This window comes from Lissotriton helveticus, chromosome 4_1, assembly GCF_964261635.1.
Source record: "Lissotriton helveticus chromosome 4_1, aLisHel1.1, whole genome shotgun sequence".
Taxonomy (NCBI): Eukaryota; Metazoa; Chordata; class Amphibia; order Caudata; family Salamandridae; genus Lissotriton; species Lissotriton helveticus.
In genome coordinates this window covers 1593088801-1593107081 of record NC_136063.1, presented here as the reverse complement: position 1 = coordinate 1593107081, position 18281 = coordinate 1593088801, and the positions used below count along the sequence as shown (strand labels likewise).

Here is an 18281-nt window from a genome sequence, read left to right as displayed (position 1 = left end):
TCCCGCGCCCCTATAAAGCCAACCACAGTCTGTCCTCCACAGACATCACCAACTTACTGGCTACCTACAAGACCACCAACGTCAATTCCCTCCACTCGCCTCTCCTAACAATTCCACTCAATTCACCATTCAGACCATCTCTTCTGTCAGAACTTACCAGCCTCCCCCACAAGGGGCACCCTCATTCAAGAATCTAATTTCTATCCCCCTTATCACTCCAGACACTCACATCACCAAAACAGCTGCGTCAGAGCTACACTGTATGCTCCATAACTGCAGATCTGCAACCAAACACACACTGGAAATCTCTGACACTATCACCCACCACAATCTCTACATGCTCTTTCTCACTGAGACCTGGTTTAATGACTCCTCTCACACTTCATTTGATCTTTTGTTACCTACTGACTACTCTATCCTCAGAAACGACAGAACAGAGAAGATCGGGGGAGGTGTTGCAATTATCTTCAGAAGCTCCCTCCAAATCAAAGCCTTTCCCACTATCCTCTTTCGCACCTTTGAATGCCTTTCCCTAGAACTCCAAGTTCATCTTTGCTCACCCTTCAGGTTCCATGCCATCTACCACCCGCCTGGTAATTGCTCTTCCTTCATGGAGGAACTCATCGACTTCATTAGTGACCAACATTCACAAAGCGACAAGCAGATCTTCCTAGGTGATTTCAATCTCCACTGGGGCTCCGTGGATGATGCGGCTGCCAACAAACTTGCAACCTTTCTCTCAGCTGAAGATCTTGTCCAATACTGCTCGGAAATTACACACGACAAGGGCTCAATTCTGGAACTTGTTATTTCTAAATCAGACCAGCTTACCACTGCTCCCCCCATCCGTGTAGACTGGTCTGACCATTTCCTCACTCCCTTCCGTTTTCACCTCTCGCACATTATAACTCTCTGCCAAACTAAAAGAACCACTACTTGGTTTCGCAACACAAAAAACATTGATCTTGGGACTCTATGTGATTCTGTGATGCGTTCAGTTCAAAGTATAGACCCCAATAAGAATGTCAACGATCTCACTCCCCATTGCCTCTCAATCCTTGCAGTCGAAATCGACAAGGTTGCTCCACTACAAAGCAAAAGGAAAAAGACCCACCCCATCAGCTCCTTGGTTCAATAAAGGTCTCTATGAAGAAAGGAAAAACCTTAGAATCTTGGAGAAGCATTGGAGACAATCTCCATCCACCTCCAACCTCTCCCTTTTACGTTTAGCAAGATCCAAATACCACAAGCACATATTCCAGGAAAAGACATCACATTTCAGATTCCTCCTCAACTCAGCTAAAAACAGACCCAAAAAACTTTTCGACCTCATCAAAAACCCAAATTGTTCTCCCCAAACAATCAAGCCTGAGGATGCTTCAAAGAGAGCAACTGAGTTTGCTATATTCTTTGATCAAAAGGTAAAATCTCTGGTGGAACAACTCACCCACCCCACCCCCATTTAGGGGCGAAAATCCTTAGTCACTTGGCAGAACTTTGCCACCATCTTGGAAGATGATCTCCTCAAATGCATCCTCGAAACCAAACCCTCCAATTATTCTTCTGACCCAATACCCAGTGGCATCGCCATTGAGTTCTATACCAACACTCTCTCCTACTGGACCAAGCTAGTCAATCTCTTCCTCAGTCAAGGATCCCTCCCAGTTGTCCGCAAAACAGGACAGGTTACCCCCCTTCTAAAAAAACTCTCTGCAGATGCAAACAACCTCAATAACTTTCACCCCATCACCAATCTCCCTTTTCTTTCTAAGATCACAGAAAAATGCGTTGCAAAACAACTTTCCTAAAACATTATGGACAATAATCTCCTCGACATGTTCCAGTCTGGCTTTATTCAAAATTGCAAAAAACAGTTGATGGACAGAATGTAGAACAATGTCATACATTCACCCCAGTACAAGGATCTGGGCCTAAATCCATCGTTTTTTTGCACTCCACACCACCCTGGGTTAGACACTGGCTATATGCAAATCAGCTCTGACCCTGTGCCTCATGGGAACAGTCCAGTCCGAACTACCAAGCCATGTCTTTCCCAGACCGGAATCAAGCATCCAAGGACCGGTTTCTGGCTATCAGCCTTCATCAGCCTGGATAGCTTGACTCCAGTGGTGTGGAGAGCCTGGGACTCACGTCTGAGCATACCCAGCCCACTCGGGGTGAAAATTGCAAAAAACACAGTTGATGGACAGAATGTAGAACAATGTCATACATTCACCCCAGTACAAGGATCTTGGCCTAAATCCATCGTTTTTTTGCACTCCACACCACCCTGGGTTAGACACTGGCTATATGCAAATCAGCTCTGACCCTGTGCCTCATGGGAACAGTCCAGTCCGAACTACCAAGCCATGTCTTTCCCAGACCGGAATCAGGCATCCAAGGACCGGTTTCTGGCTATCAGCCTTCATCAGCCTGGATAGCTTGACTCCAGTGGTGTGGAGAGCCTGGGACACACGTCTGAGCATGCCCAGCCCACTCGGGGTGAAAATTGCAAAAAACACAGTTGATGGACAGAATGTAGAACAATGTCATACATTCACCCCAGTACAAGGATCTGGGCCTAAATCCATCGTTTTTTTGCACTCCACACCACCCTGGGTTAGACACTGGCTATATGCAAATCAACTCTGACCCTGTGCCTCATGGGAACAGTCCAGTCCGAACTACCAAGCCATGTCTTTCCCAGACCGGAATCAAGCATCCAAGGACCGGTTTCTGGCTATCAGCCTTCATCAGCCTGGATAGCTTGACTCCAGTGGTGTGGAGAGCCTGGGCCTAAATCCATCGTTTTTTGCACTCCACACCACCCAGGGTTAGACACTGGCTATATGCAAATCAGCTCTGACCCTGTGCCTCATGAGAACAGTCCAGTCCGAACTACCAAGCCATGTCTTTCCCAGACCGGAATCAAGCATCCAAGGACCGGTTTCTGGCTATCAGCCTTCATCAGCCTGGATAGCTTGACTCCAGTGGTGTGGAGAGCCTGGGACTCACGTCTAAGCATGCCCAGCCCACTCGGGGTGAAAATTGCAAAAAACACAGTTGATGGACAGAATGTAGAACAATGTCATACATTCACCCCAGTACAAGGATCTGGGCCTAAATCCATCGTTTTTTTGCACTCCACACCACCCTGGGTTAGACACTGGCTATATGCAAATCAGCTCTGACCCTGTGCCTCATGGGAACAGTCCAGTCCGAACTACCAAGCCATGTCTTTCCCAGATCGGAATCAAGCATCCAAGGACCGGTTTCTGGCTATCAGCCTTCATCAGCCTGGATAGCTTGACTCCAGTGGTGTGGAGAGCCTGGGCCTAAATCCATCGTTTTTTTGCACTCCACACCACCCTGGGTTAGACACTGGCTATATGCAAATCAGCTCTGACCCTGTGCCTCATGGGAACAGTCCAGTCCGAACTACCAAGCCATGTCTTTCCCAGACCGGAATCAAGCATCCAAGGACCGGTTTCTGGCTATCAGCCTTCATCAGCCTGGATAGCTTGACTCCAGTGGTGTGGAGAGCCTGGGACTCACGTCTGAGCATATCCAGCCCACTCGGGGTGAAAATTGCAAAAAACACAGTTGATGGACAGAATGTAGAACAATGTCATACATTCACCCCAGTACAAGGATCTGGGCCTAAATCCATCATTTTGCACTCTACACCACCCTGGGTTAGACACTGGCTATATCAAATCAGCTCTGACCCTGTGCCTCATGGGAACAGTCCAGTCCGAACTACCAAGCCATGTCTTTCCCAGACCGGAATCAAGCATCCAAGGACCGGTTTCTGGCTATCAGCCTTCATCAGCCTGGATAGCTTGACTCCAGTGGTGTGGAGAGCCTGGGACTCACGTCTGAGCATACCCAGCCCACTCGGGGTGAAAATTGAAAAAAACACAGTTGATGGACAGAATGTAGAACAATGTCATACGTTCACCCCAGTACAAGGATCTGGGCCTAAATCCATCGTTTTTTTGCACTCCACACCACCCTGGGTTGGACACTGGCTATATGCAAATCAGCTCTGACCCTGTGCCTCATGGGAACAGTCCAGTCCGAACTACCAAGCCATGTCTTTCCCAGACCGGAATCAAGCATCCAAGGACCGGTTTCTGGCTATCAGCCTTCATCAGCCTGGATAGCTTGACTCCAGTGGTGTGGAGAGCCTGGGCCTAAATCCATCGTTTTTTTGCAATCCACACCACCCTGGGTTAGACACTGGCTATATGCAAATCAGCTCTGACCCTGTGCCTCATGGGAACAGTCCAGTCCGAACAACCAAGCCATGTCTTTCCCAGACCAGAATCAAGCATCCAAGGACCGGTTTCTGGCTATCAGCCTTCATCAGCCTGGATAGCTTGACTCCAGTGGTGTGGAGAGCCTGGGACTCACGTCTGAGCATACCCAGCCCACTCGGGGTGAAAATTGCAAAAAACACAGTTGATGGACAGAATGTAGAACAATGTCATACATTCACCCCAGTACAAGGATCTGGGCCTAAATCCATCGTTTTTTTGCACTCCACACCACCCTGGGTTAGACACTGGCTATATGCAAATCAGCTCTGACCCTGTGCCTCATGGGAACAGTCCAGTCCGAACTACCAAGCCATGTCTTTCCCAGACTGGAATCAAGCATCCAAGGACCGGTTTCTGGCTATCAGCCTTCTTCAGCCTGGATAGCTTGACTCCAGTGGTGTGGAGAGCCTGGGACTCACGTCTGAGCATACCCAGCCCACTCGGGGTGAAAATTGCAAAAAACACAGTTGATGGACAGAATGTAGAACAATGTCATACATTCACCCCAGTACAAGGATCTGGGCCTAAATCCATCGTTTATTTGCACTCCACACCACCCTGGGTTGGACACTGGCTATATGCAAATCAGCTCTGACCCTGTGCCTCATGGGAACAGTCCAGTCCGAACTACCAAGCCATGTCTTTCCCAGACCGGAATCAAGCATCCAAGGACCGGTTTCTGGCTATCAGCCTTCATCAGCCTGGATAGCTTGACTCCAGTGGTGTGGAGAGCCTGGGCCTAAATCCATCGTTTTTTTGCAATCCACACCACCCTGGGTTAGACACTGGCTATATGCAAATCAGCTCTGACCCTGTGCCTCATGGGAACAGTCCAGTCCGAACTACCAAGCCATGTCTTTCCCAGACTGGAATCAAGCATCCAAGGACCGGTTTCTGGCTATCAGCCTTCTTCAGCCTGGATAGCTTGACTCCAGTGGTGTGGAGAGCCTGGGACTCACGTCTGAGCATACCCAGCCCACTCGGGGTGAAAATTGCAAAAAACACAGTTGATGGACAGAATGTAGAACAATGTCATACATTCACCCCAGTACAAGGATCTGGGCCTAAATCCATCGTTTTTTTGCACTCCACACCACCCTGGGTTAGAGACTGGCTATATGCAAATCAGCTCTGACCATGTGCCTCATGGGAACAGTCCAGTCCGAACTACCAAGCCATGTCTTTCCCAGACCGGAATCAAGCATCCAAGGACCGGTTTCTGGCTATCAGCCTTCATCAGCCTGGATAGCTTGACTCCAGTGTTCAAGTTCAAAAGACCTTTATTCGAATTTCATAAAATTCATAAAAGTACCGATAACAACAACAATTCATTGGATAAAATGTACAAGCAGATGAAACAGTGTTATACAGGACAGCATTACATGATTTCATATTATACAACAGTATTACATGATTTCATAACATACAGTTCCATACAATAACAATACAATACACTTCATTTCATTATATTATTTACCTTATAGCAACATTTAAAAACTAATTATGATCAGGGATTTTCCATCGTTTTACGGGCTCTTATAGCCAATCTTAGGAAAGTGCTGGTGCGAAAAGTCAATTCATCGTTACCCAAAGTAACCAACATAATGTATGATTCTTTGAGTGTGAGTGGTCTGTACTTTTTGAAATAAGGAGTTAAAAACCATTTAATAAATCTAAGATAAAATTTACAAAAAAATAGAAAATGCAGATCATCCTGTGTACTCACACCATCACAAGGGCATGGAGTGAAATCAGCACTATGATGATATCCCAAAGGAAAAGACAACAACATTTTTACTGTGCCCGCCCTTAAGCGAAACAATAATGATCGCTCCCAACTAGTCATGGGAAGGAAGAGGTAGGGCGGCAAAGTTTGTCTACATAATTCATTTCCTATGTATTTCATAACACTTGATTTCTTTGATTCACTTCCTATCCGCTCGTTGTTGTAAAGTGCATACAGTGCATTTTTGACCTCGATTTTATCCTTTGCTTCAATAGTCATAGGATTAGTAAACAGAGAACCTTTAGCAACTTCATCAAGTGATTTACAAACTTCAAAGAGCCATGGGATCTCCATTCCATGATCACAGTTTAGGCAGTCCTTTATGATATTTTGTGTAAGGACAGCAGCATCATTCCTCCAGATTCTAATCCAGAAGAGTGCTGGTCTGGCTCTAATGAAATCACTTAAATATGGAAGATTTAATTCACTATGACAGATAAAATTGGATGAGGTGATCGGTGCACCCAGCACTTTTCTACAGAAGCGGTTTTCTTCCCTTTGAATGCAAAGGCTGCTCCCCGACCCCCATACCTCAGCTCCATACGAGGCTACCGGTGAGCACTGCAATTTAACAAATTTTAAAATAGCCTTAGTGGCACCAACTTTCTTTGGGCGAGGGAGACTCAAGACAGAATTGTTGGCTTTCGAGAACTTGCTCGTGGTGTGGGCCAAATGCCCACTCCACGAGCCGTTCGCAGCGAAAACCAACCCTAGATAAGGAAATTTGGGGACAGATTCTAGTTTATCTGTACCTATCTGAATAGTATTGAGTTTCCTTTTGCCGGGGCCACAGGACATAATAAAAGATTTTTTTAAATTTACTTTCAGATCCAGACCCTCCATAAAATTAACAAAACTATGTACAAGCAGACGAAGAGCATTTGGGGTGCGGGCCATAAGCACCGCATCGTCTGCATATAAAAGCACTGGTAGTGATTTCTCTAGAATTATTGGAACATCTGTGGTAGTTTTTTTCAGACAGTTAGATAATCCATTGATATAGATGATGAACAACAGGGGTGCTAAAACGCACCCCTGTCTCACCCCCCTCCCTATATCAATGGCTCCTGAGACCTCTCCCCCCATTCCGATACGTACCCGTGCTTTCAGGTCAGTATGGAGGTAGGCTAAGAATTTTACAAGAGTGTCATCAAGGCCATTGTGTAAGAGGATTGACCAGAGTTTGGATCTATTCACAAGATCGAAAGCGGATGAAAGATCCATAAAAGCAAGATAGGTGGGAGATGAGCGGGCAACACTATATTTGTCAATTATTAATTTCAAATTTAGACATTGCTCCACTGTTCCCACCCCACTCCGGAACCCCATCTGACATGGGTCCAAAAAATCTGTATCAGTGGCCCAATCCAGTACTCTATTATAGATTATATGTCCCAAAACTTTTAGAGTGTTATCCAAAAGGGAGATTGGGCGATAATTCGCAGGATCTGACCTGTCTCCCTTTTTGTAGATTGGGACGATAATACTGGTTGCCCATGTGGCCGGCATAGCTGCTCTCGGAAGACAATTAAAAACATTGAGAAGTATTGGTGTCCATAGATCAACGTTATGTTTAATGATGTCTATGGGAAGGCCATCAGGTCCGGGGGCCTTATTGCCCAGACTCTCTTTTATAGCTATTTTTACTTCATAATCCCGGATCTGTAGGCCACCCGATTGTCCTAAATTAGACAAAGAAAGATGCTCCTCAGGAGGGGCTGCGTAAATTCTGGAAAAGTGGGTCTCCCATGCTGCACTTGTTATATTACAGCTAATTTGGGTAAGCTTTTCCCCATTTCCCTTGTTTTTCTAACAGCAGACCAAAATGGGCCGCTGCCACCCAAATTTGCGCCAATCACCAATGTGTCCCACTGTTCAGATAATAAATTAGCCTTCCTTTCGGATAATATAACTTTGTAGTTTTTCCTGGCGGATTGGACAGTAACTTTACACCTAGGTTTGGCAGAAAGTGCCTTTCTTAGCTCTCTATTTTCCAAAGAGCAAGATGAATCAAACCACTTTGGCTCTCTGCCTTCCTTGGGTAATGGAACTGACAAAAGGGTTTTGATAGTTAAACACAATACTTCAAAATCAACAATTAATTTGTCATGATTACCACTTGGGAACAAACAAGAATCAATCAAATTTAAATGTGTCTTTTGTACACTGTCTAGAATGGCCCCACAGTCAACTCCCCTCCATTTCAAGCGGAGGCCGTCAATTGACGGTGTGATGTCCCTAGCACCGTTTAAGTTCATAAAAATCGGGCTTGGTGCGAGATTTAAAATTACAACCAGTGGATTATGAGCACTATAAGTTGTTTGTGCCACAGAAGTATTGACTATGCAGTCTGTTAACAGTGGTGACATAACTACATAATCAATAGTAGAACTACTATCCCTGCTAGTGAATGTAGGTACATATGGGGAATTGGGGTTATGCCCTACTTTCATAGCATCAGCAAGGTCAAATTCAGTTAATATTTTAAACAATTCCGAACCTCTGCGTTCCGCTGAGTCTAAGTAGGTCTGATTTCCAGGCCCATAACATTCAGTAAGTTTCGCATTAAAATCGCCCCCTATTAAAATACCTGAGTCAGTATCGGCTGATAAGAGACATTCCAATTTACTTAAAACCTTAGATAATCTCAGAAAGTTCTTGTTCGGTACACAATAAAAATCATTATTATAAAAATTTATTAAATAAACCGTGGTCTTTGACTTTAACTTATATTCAGGAATTTGAATATTGGGATTATCAGGGTTAACACTCTGCAGGTCTCTAATTGTACCTCCTGCCAAGATCTTAATCCCAATGAATAGGCCACCCACAGCTCGGCCATGGCTGGGTTTAGGTGATGTTAAACTAAAACAATGATAGCCCTCTATGTACAGTTTCCCAACTGCCCATGTTTCTTGAAACAAGAGAATATCCGCATCATTAATTATCTCAATCCAAGCAAGGTCCTGTAACTTAGATTCCAATCCTGCAACATTCCAACTTAGAATAGATAGACCATTAGAAATACAACGTTTGCCAGGCCTACCCCCAGTACTTCCTCCCTCATCACCACTTGTATTTGCGACGCGGGACACAGTACTGTTAGTAGGCGTGGTTTTCATAGGGCCTTTTGGGTCCTGGGAAACAACAACTGGTACTAAATATCCCACTGATTTGCTGACTGTGACTTTGTTGATGGTAATACTTTTAGCCGTTGTATCCAGTCAGTCCTGCTCATCCAGGTTTGAGAAATAGTCAAACCGATTGTGAGTAGGAATATTAAATAGTGGCCTAGCTTCAGTTATCGGTGTGAACTGATGGAAGTCAGGGGCAGGATAGGACCTATCTCTATGGTTATATTGGTGCATGGTTGAGAATTGCGGATGGTACATAGAATGGGGATAAGGTACTGACATAGGAGCCTGATTCTGCCAATTTCGGCCATTAGTGTGGTTAAGAGTAAAATCTTGATTTTGAGTAAAGAATGGTGATTTAATCCTTGCTCCAAAATTCAAATCTTGATAAGGAATTATGGGGTAATTCACCATAGCTTGTTTGGATGGTATCAGATGTCTATAAAAATAACCTAATGGAAGGAGTGTAGTGTTAAATTCCCGTGGTGGGGGTAATGGGGCACTAGCTAATGTTTTCTCTGCCCATTGTGGATTTTTGAAATTTATTGTAACACAATCACCCTCGAACTTTTTCCTGAGTGGGCCTATCCAGCCCACTCTCTGGGTGTTAATAATCTCCCTTGCTCCTTCTATAGGAAAATTGCAATTTGCAATTAACCAGTGTAAGGTTTTGTTTTTGAGCGATATGGGAGTTTCATCTTGATCCTTCCTTAGTTTAGAGACATTAACTAGAACCAGCACAAAAGCCCCACATTCCGGTGGGAGATTGATACGGGAGGGGACTTGCCTTATTGTTTTTTGTGGCGGTTGAACCGTATGGGAACTACTTGCGGGGTTCAGAGGTTGGCTCACAGTCGTCCCATTATACTGTTTAGTGTTTTGGTCCCTCCTTACGCTTTGGGCTACATTACTGGTACTGGGGTTAACTGTTGACTGGCTAGCATTAGACCCTTTGGGTGGAACCAATGGGAGTTTAGCAACAGTATTTGTAGTCGTTGTTTGTAAAATATTAGATTTGGTGCTAACTGTTTTAGTGGTGGTAGGTTCATTTGCACCATTTGCAGCGCCTTCTTTAGATAGACTATTGATTGGAATGCTCAATTCCGCTATTTGCTTTTCAATCCGAATGAGCCTACTTTCAATAGGGGACAGATAGATACTAAGTAACTCTCCCAGCCTTTGTAGCATGTGATCATTTATGATCTCAGTATTATCATTCATTTTGCCGTCCTTATCAGGTATCCCACCCTGCTGCTCCTCCTCACTTTCGTCCTCATCAATGGTCTCCTTTGTCTTACTCATTACTGGGGGAGGATTGGAGTTAATGCCTTTCCTAGTTTCCCTTTCGGGCGGAGGGTATTTTCTAACCTTTGGAGGCCCATACTTTGGTGCGTGTTGTTTATGTTTTTGAATAGCACCCTCACGTTTGCCTCTTAAATGCCTCGTATTATCTACCGATATTACTTCAGGAGTGGGATCGATGAGCAGGTCTGGGGTCTTCTCTAAGTCCATACTAATATCTGTCTCGGAGTCTATCAAGGGAATTGAGGCAGATAAATTTACCTCACTAGGGATAGTGTGAATATCAGCGCATACATCCACTAAAGGTCTAATATTATTGGGCATTACCTGATTGGGTGTAGTGGCAGAAGCAATAAGACCAAGAGATGAATGTCTGGCATGGGCCAGATCTTGTGAAACCCTCCGTTCTAGGAGAGAGATACCCTGGTTGATTGCATCATTGGCTTTAATGATAAAATTGTCAATGGGGCCAGTTACTGGACCACCCCCAGCAGCAGCTGCTGTTCTGCTGCGGCTACCCCTTGGAGACATATCAAAATAGTAATAAGTAGTTACAAACTAATCACAAAATGAAGTCAAACAACAAGATATACTGTGCAATTTGGTGAGCAGATATATAGTAAAAGATATAAATATCCACGCAGGTTAGCAAGCACGACAAACCAATTAGCTAGATGTCGATGAACTGTAAATTCCCTGCGCAAATGTAATGCAATGATGTCAATAGCTCCCCGTGCACCAAGTTAATAGTTCAGTCCAGTACCTTCAAATACGAATGATAAGGGGGTGCCCCCGCCCCGACCTCCTCCGGCCTCTGAAGGCCACAGAGGGCCCGCCCTTGTCCCGGGCTTCTCCCGCGCGCGACTCGCGGGGCGAGAGGGGTGTCAGCCTTTTTGTAGCGCCTCCGGGCGCTCCTGGCGCGTCACGGGCGTGCTGCCCCAGAGGCTGCTGGGAAGTGTGGTCCGGTATGCCTGGCTACAGCCGCCGTTCCCCTCACGGCACCGCCCGATGGCGTTGCGGTAAGTTTTTAAAGTTCCTGGTGTCCCCCCTGGCCTCACGGGGGTCAGCCTTTTTGTAGCGCCTCCGGGCGCTCCTGGCGCGTCACGGGCGTGCTGCCCCAGAGGCTGCTGGGAAGTGTGGTCCGGTATGCCTGGCTACAGCCGTCGTTCCCCTCACGGCACCGCCCGATGGCGTCGCGGTAAGGTTTTAAAGTTCCTGGTGTCCCCCCTGGCCTCACGGGGGTCAGCCTTTTTGTAGCGCCTCCAAGCGCTCCTGGCGCGTCACGGGCGCGCTGCCCCAGAGGCTGCTGGGAAGTGTGGTCCGGTATGCCTGGCTACAGCCGCCGTTCCCCTCACGGCACCGCCCGATGGCGTCGCGGTAAGTTTTTAAAGTTCCTGGTTGACTCCAGTGGTGTGGAGAGCCTGGGACTCACATCTGAGCATACCCAGCCCACTCGCCCCGACACACCACTGGAGTCAAGCTATCCAGGCTGATAAAGGCTGATAGCCAGAAACCGGTCCTTGGAGGCTTGATTCTGGTCTGGGAAAGACATGGCTTGGTAGTTCGGACTGGACTGTTCCCATGAGGCACAGGGTCAGAGCTGATTTGCATTTCGCCAGTGTCTAACCCAGGGTGGTGTGGAGTGCAAAAAAACGATGGATTTAGGCCCGGATCCTTGTACTGGGGTGAATGTATGACATTGTTCTACATTCTGTCCATCAACTGTGTTTTTTTCAATTTTCACCCCGAGTGGGCTGGGTATGCTCAGACGTGAGTCCCAGGCTCTCCACACCACTGGAGTCAAGCTATCCAGGCTGATGAAGGCTGATAGCCAGAAACCGGTCCTTGGATGCTTGATTCCGGTCTGGGAAAGACATGGCTTGGTAGTTCGGACTGGACTGTTCGCATGAGGCACAGGGTCAGAGCTGATTTGCATATAGCCAGTGTCTAACCCAGGGTGGTGTGGAGTGCAAAAAACGATGGATTTAGGCCCAGATCCTTGTACTGGGGTGAATGTATGACATTGTTCTACATTCTGTCCATCAACTGTGTTTTTTGCAATTTTCACCCCGAGTGGGCTGGGTATGCTCAGACGTGAGTCCCAGGCTCTCCACACCACTGGAGTCAAGCTATCCAGGCTGATGAAGGCTGATAGCCAGAAACCGGTCGTTGGATGCTTGATTCCGGTCTGGGAAAGACATGGCTTGGGAGTTCGGACTGGACTGTTCCCATGAGGCACAGGGTCAGAGCTGATTTGCATATAGCCAGTGTCTAACCCAGGGTGGTGTGGAGTGCAAAAAAACGATGGATTTAGGCCCAGATCCTTGTACTGGGGTGAATATATGACATTGTTCTACATTCTGTCCATCAACTGTGTTTTTTGCCATTTTTCACCCCGAGTGGGCTGGGTATGCCTAGACGTGAGTCCCAGGCTCTCCACACCACTGGAGTCAAGCTATCCAGGCTGATGAAGGCTGATAGCCAGAAACCGGTCCTTGGATGCTTGATTCCGGTCTGTGAAAGACATGGCTTGGTAGTTCGGACTGGACTGTTCCCATGAGGCACAGGGTCAGAGGTGATTTGCATATAGCCAGTGTCTAACCCAGGGTGGTGTGGAGTGTAAAAAAACGATGGATTTAGGCCCAGATCCTTGTACTGTGGTGAATGTATGACATTGTTCTACATTCTGTCCATCAACTGTGTTTTTTGCTTTATTCAAAATTGCAGCACTTAAACAGCCCTGCTGCGAGTGATCAATGATGCGCTGCATATTCTCGATTCGGGGAATTATGCCTTCTGATTCTTCTTGACCTCTCTGCAGCCTTTGATACTGTTAATCACAACACCCTCCTTAACACTCTTTAACAGAGAATGGGCGTGGAAGGCACAGTAATCAAATGGTTTGCCTCAATCCTCTCGGACAGATCCCAAATGATCAAGATTGCGAACAGTCTCTCGTCTCCATTGGTGGTTGGTCAAGGTGTCCCTCTAGGCCCTATCCTTGCTCCCACTCTGTTTAATCTCTATCTGGAACCATTAGGGAACCTCCTAAGCAAATGTGGAATCCTCTACCATCTCTATGCGGATGACACCCAAATCTACCTCAAGGTGTCTTCCTCTCATGATCTCTCACTACTCAACTCTACTCTCAACTCTATTCACAACTGGATGTTAGTTCACCAACTCAATCCCTCGAATACGGAATTCCTCCTCTTATCTATCTCTCTCTCCCCACCTCCTGTTCAATCCTGGATGGATCAGTTGAATTTACTCAACAGTAAACCCGTAATTGTGGACTGCGCTAAATCCTTAGGTGTCATTCTTGACAAAAGACTCAACCTAATCTCACACATCAATTCCATTGCCAAGAGCGCACGTTATCAGTTACGCCTTCTATGGGGAATACGTCGGTTCTTCCCGGAGAATGACCTAAAAACCTTGGTCCAATCGCTAGTTCTCTCTAGACTTGATTATTGTAATTCTCTTCTGACTGGCCTTCCCAAATCTCACCTCTCCCCCCTCAAATCCGTCCTCCATTCAGCTGCTCGCTTCATTTCAGGGTCCAAACGAAGTGACCACATCACTCCTATCCTGTCTTCTCTCCGATGGCTTCCCATCGAGGCGAGAGCTATCTACAAAACGGCGTGCATCACCCACAAAGCTTTGCACTCTTCCTCTCCTCGCTATCTGTTGAATAAACTGAAATTGTCTGGAGGCTCAAGACCTTCTCGGAATGCGGAAAAGTTCCTGCTTGAGCCCCCCTCCTTCAAAAGGGAAAAACTGATGGCGCAATCGTTCTCAGGAAATGCGGTGAGAATCTGGAACTCACTTCCTCCTTTGCTCCGTGCCATCACCTCCATCCAGATCTTCAAAGCGGACCTCAAATCTCTTCTATTCCAAAGACACTTTCAGAACTAACTCCCTCCTTCATAGACCCCGCCAGGAAGTTCTTTAGTCAGTGTAAATTTGTCATATATATGTATATTTTTGTTTGTACATTCTGTGCTTGCTGTGTTTGTTATTGTGTTCCTTTTCCCTGCGTTGTTTTGATTCTATGGCCTACTATTTTTCGCCAGGAAGTTCTTTAGTCACTGTAAATTTGTCATATATACTCATATATTTTTGTTTGTACATTCTGTTTTTAATAATGTGTGCCTTTTGCCTGCGCTGTTTCGACTATATGGCCTGCTACCTTTGTTTGTTCCATTCCTGTAACAGTTCTCTCATGTAACGTAACTGGTTCTATTGTACAGTGCTGACAACTTCGGGTAAAGTCCGCTCTTTATAAAAATGCATTAAATAATATAAATAAATAAAATAAATACATAAATAAATAAATAAACAAAGATTGCTGGCATGCCACAGACGGCACTTTGCGGCTCCCTAGAAAATGATTGCAAGTACCTATGATGCATACTGCTGTGTGCTTGCAGTGGATTGTGTAATGAAGATACAAACTCGGAACTGATAAGTCCGTACTTTATTTAAGAGAAGAGCAATGACACCGCAGGCGTCCGAACAGCACCACATTGCTGTCGCTTCCTGGCAGTCATAATCATCTACAAGCCTTTCATATGCCCCAAGACAATTATCAAGTTCACAAGCTTTTATCACAGACTGGACAATGCAAGCCCGAGACCTCTCTACGCTGCTAGCAAGACTTTGTTGTGCCGCGTCTAACAGCTAGCCTCCACTTTATAAGGCAGATGCCAAAGTCCAGATTGTGCCTGGGTTACCATGTCCAAGGTCCTCTAAGATCACCGGAGGCATATAACGGTGCTTGGAGGTTAGCAAGCAGCCTGCTCACTTCTAGGCAGTCTCTTCCAGGGCACGACGCACGAGCAGAGCGCTACAGCTTCTTCCGGGTGGGAGGGCGGGCCATATTTTTCAGAGGCGGGTTATTTATCTTTCAACCAATCGTAGGGCTGCAAGGGGCACCATGCGTCCCTTCGCCTGCCAATCAGCATGAACTAGCTTTCCGATTGCCTGCGCCTGTATTCACTTATTGAAGAGTTACAGGTCTGTGTATGTTGAGAAGTCGCTTGATATCGAAACCAACCAAGGCAGAGGAAATCGGATCAGGAGGCAGGAGGTAAGGATGACTTTTGTGAGCACCCTCTCCTGATTCTAGAGGGTTGGACATGGAGGGGTGTTGAAACCTCGCATATGACAAGCAATGCTTTTTAGCCCGACTGACAGTAAGTACCGCTGTTGCCTAGGGCATCACGTAGAGGTGCAAAGCCCGTAGTCTGCGGCCTCACCCTTCTTCTGATCTAGTCACCCCAAAGGATAGTTCATCATTTTCAGGCTCTTAGCCATAACAGCTATTGCCTAAAGCTGAGGGGACTGTCTTGGGTCTTTTTGAGTGAAGTGGTCAGCGATCCAAGACCGTATACAGATTTGTGCAAGACGTGGCACAGGTGCTGTCTCGAGGTTATTGTATTCCATGATTGTAACAATTCTTATAACAACAATGTAGCCACTCTTCTTACGGCCCATTTGATGACTGAAAGATTGCATCGCTCAGCTGACATCCAGGCATGTGACCTGGAGATCCCAAAGAAAACACTGCAAGAGGCACGTAAACCGTGCACCGATTTAGAAGCTGACTGTTGAAGCTTTTTAGATGGATCAAATTGAAGGTATTGAAACATACGCAAACCTTATTTTATTCATTGATTTTTATTAATGTGTATGGAATGCGGTAGTTGGCACTGCCTCTTTTAATCTGTAAAAAAATAATGTGCTGACAGGGGGCCCTAGATTGATTATTCGCATTCTTTAGTGTATGAAATACTTATCAAAATAAGTTATTTTTCATATATACTGATGTGTATGCTGCAGTCAAATGATGGATTATTTATGACTGTGACTGACTGGCAACGAGTAAATGATTGTTTGCTTCTAAGGGATAATTTTGGTAATGGCTTGTGTTGTTCATTCTCCTTCTGACCTGCCCTGAGTGACGTAGGGTCAGGGTAGTAGAAAAGGTAAAGAAACTTTGAACACCATATACAACATAAAAGGTTCTTTTTTTCACCTATCGCCCTCCCCAATTTCCCTATTCTCCATCCTACTTCTAGCGTTAGATTCTCCCTATATCCCACAAATCAGATTGTGCAACGCATACATGGAGAGACCATTGCTAGTGGTATTCTGCTGACACAGCACATTTGAGTTTCATACCTCAGGTCACCAGAGCTGCCATACTTGTCCAGGTCACCACCTCAGGATTGCTGGCCTGTTAACACCCTGAAGGACAATAACTTTTCTTTTCAATCAATCAATCAATCAATCAATCTGTGCAAGTCACCACCCCAGGATTGCTGACCTGTTAACACCCTGATGGACAATAACTTTTCTTTTCAATCAATCAATCAATCTGTGCCCGTCGCCACCCCAGGATTGCTGGCCTGTTAACACCCTGAAGGACAATAACTTTTCTCATCAATCAATCAATCAATCAGCATTTGAATAGCGCAGCACTGTCAACCCTAGGGGCTTCTCTGCGCTGAGGGTGCCATGTTTCAATTGAAAAGCCAGGTCTTGTGTTTCCTCCTAAAGTCAGCCAGGGAGGGTGCAGTTCGGAGTTGGAAGGGTATATCGTTCCAGAACTTGGTAGCAATATAGGAGAAGGAGCGGCACCTGCTGCGGTGGATGCAGGGGATGTGTGCAAGGGCGAACGAGACAGGGCGCAGGTGTCTCGCGGGAAGGTGGAAGTTCAGGCGATGGTTGATATAGGATGGTCCTTGGTCATGTAGGGCTTTGTGTGCGTGCATGTGTATCTTGAACTGGCATCTCTTCTGGATGGGGAGCCAGTGGAGTTTTCTGAGGTGGGGGTGATGTGGGTCCACTTGGAAAGGTCCAGGATGAGTCTGGCTGCGGTGTTCTCTATGGTCTGGAGTTTTCTGAGGTGTTGGCTGGAAATTCTGTTGTATAGGGTGTTGCCGTAGTCGAGGCGGCTGTGACGAGGGCATGTGTGATGGTCTTTCTGGTGTTGATTGGGATACAGAGGGTGTGGAAGCAGGAGGAAGCGACTGCGTTGACTTGTCGTTTCATGGTCAGTTGGCTGTCGAGGATGATGTCCAGGTTGCATGCATGGTCTGAGTTCTCCTGGCCACAAGCTGTGGTCCCACATGGATGTGTTTCAAGTGAAGGTCTGTACTTCTGTTTTGTCAGAGTTGAGTTTGAGACAGCTGTCTCTCATCCAACTGGCTACATTGGTCATGGCATTGCAGATGTTGGTTTTGGCATTAGTGGGGTCCTCGGTGAGCAAGAGGATAAGTTGAGTGTCGTCTGTATAGGAGATTATGATGAGTCGGTGGGATCTGATGACGTCTGCAAGGGGGGCCATATAGATCTTAAATAGGGTGAGTCTGAGGTATGATCCTTGGGGTACGGCACATTTATTTATTTTATTTATTTGGAAATTTTATATAGCGCAACAGATGCCTCAGCGAAGGGGCGTCCCGGCGCTTCAGGTCATGCCAACAGAGTGCAGAAGCTAGGCCCTAGGAGAGGAGGCTAGGCCCTGGGAAATAAGAAAGTTTTAATAGCTTTACGGAAGGACAGAAGGCAGTCTAAACGGCGAATCTGCACAGGGAGAGAATTCCATAATTTGGCAGCAAGGTAACGAACGGACCGACCCCCAGCTCTAAGTCGCTTCACCCGGGGAACCGTGGCAAGGCAGTGCTCGGCCGAGCGCAGCTGGCGAGTAGGTACATAGAGGATCAGTAG

General features: G+C 46.3%; 1 protein-coding gene across 1 annotated transcript in view; it reads left to right on the top strand.

The window, feature by feature from the left end:
- The first annotated feature begins 15509 nt into the window (after positions 1-15509).
- Positions 15510-18281, top strand: part of STARD3NL (STARD3 N-terminal like) — a 180856-nt gene continuing 178084 nt past the window's right edge. The window contains exon 1 of the mRNA XM_078688212.1: positions 15510-15636. The gene's annotated coding sequence lies outside the window, so the exon portion shown is untranslated. The remainder of the gene's footprint in view (positions 15637-18281) is intronic.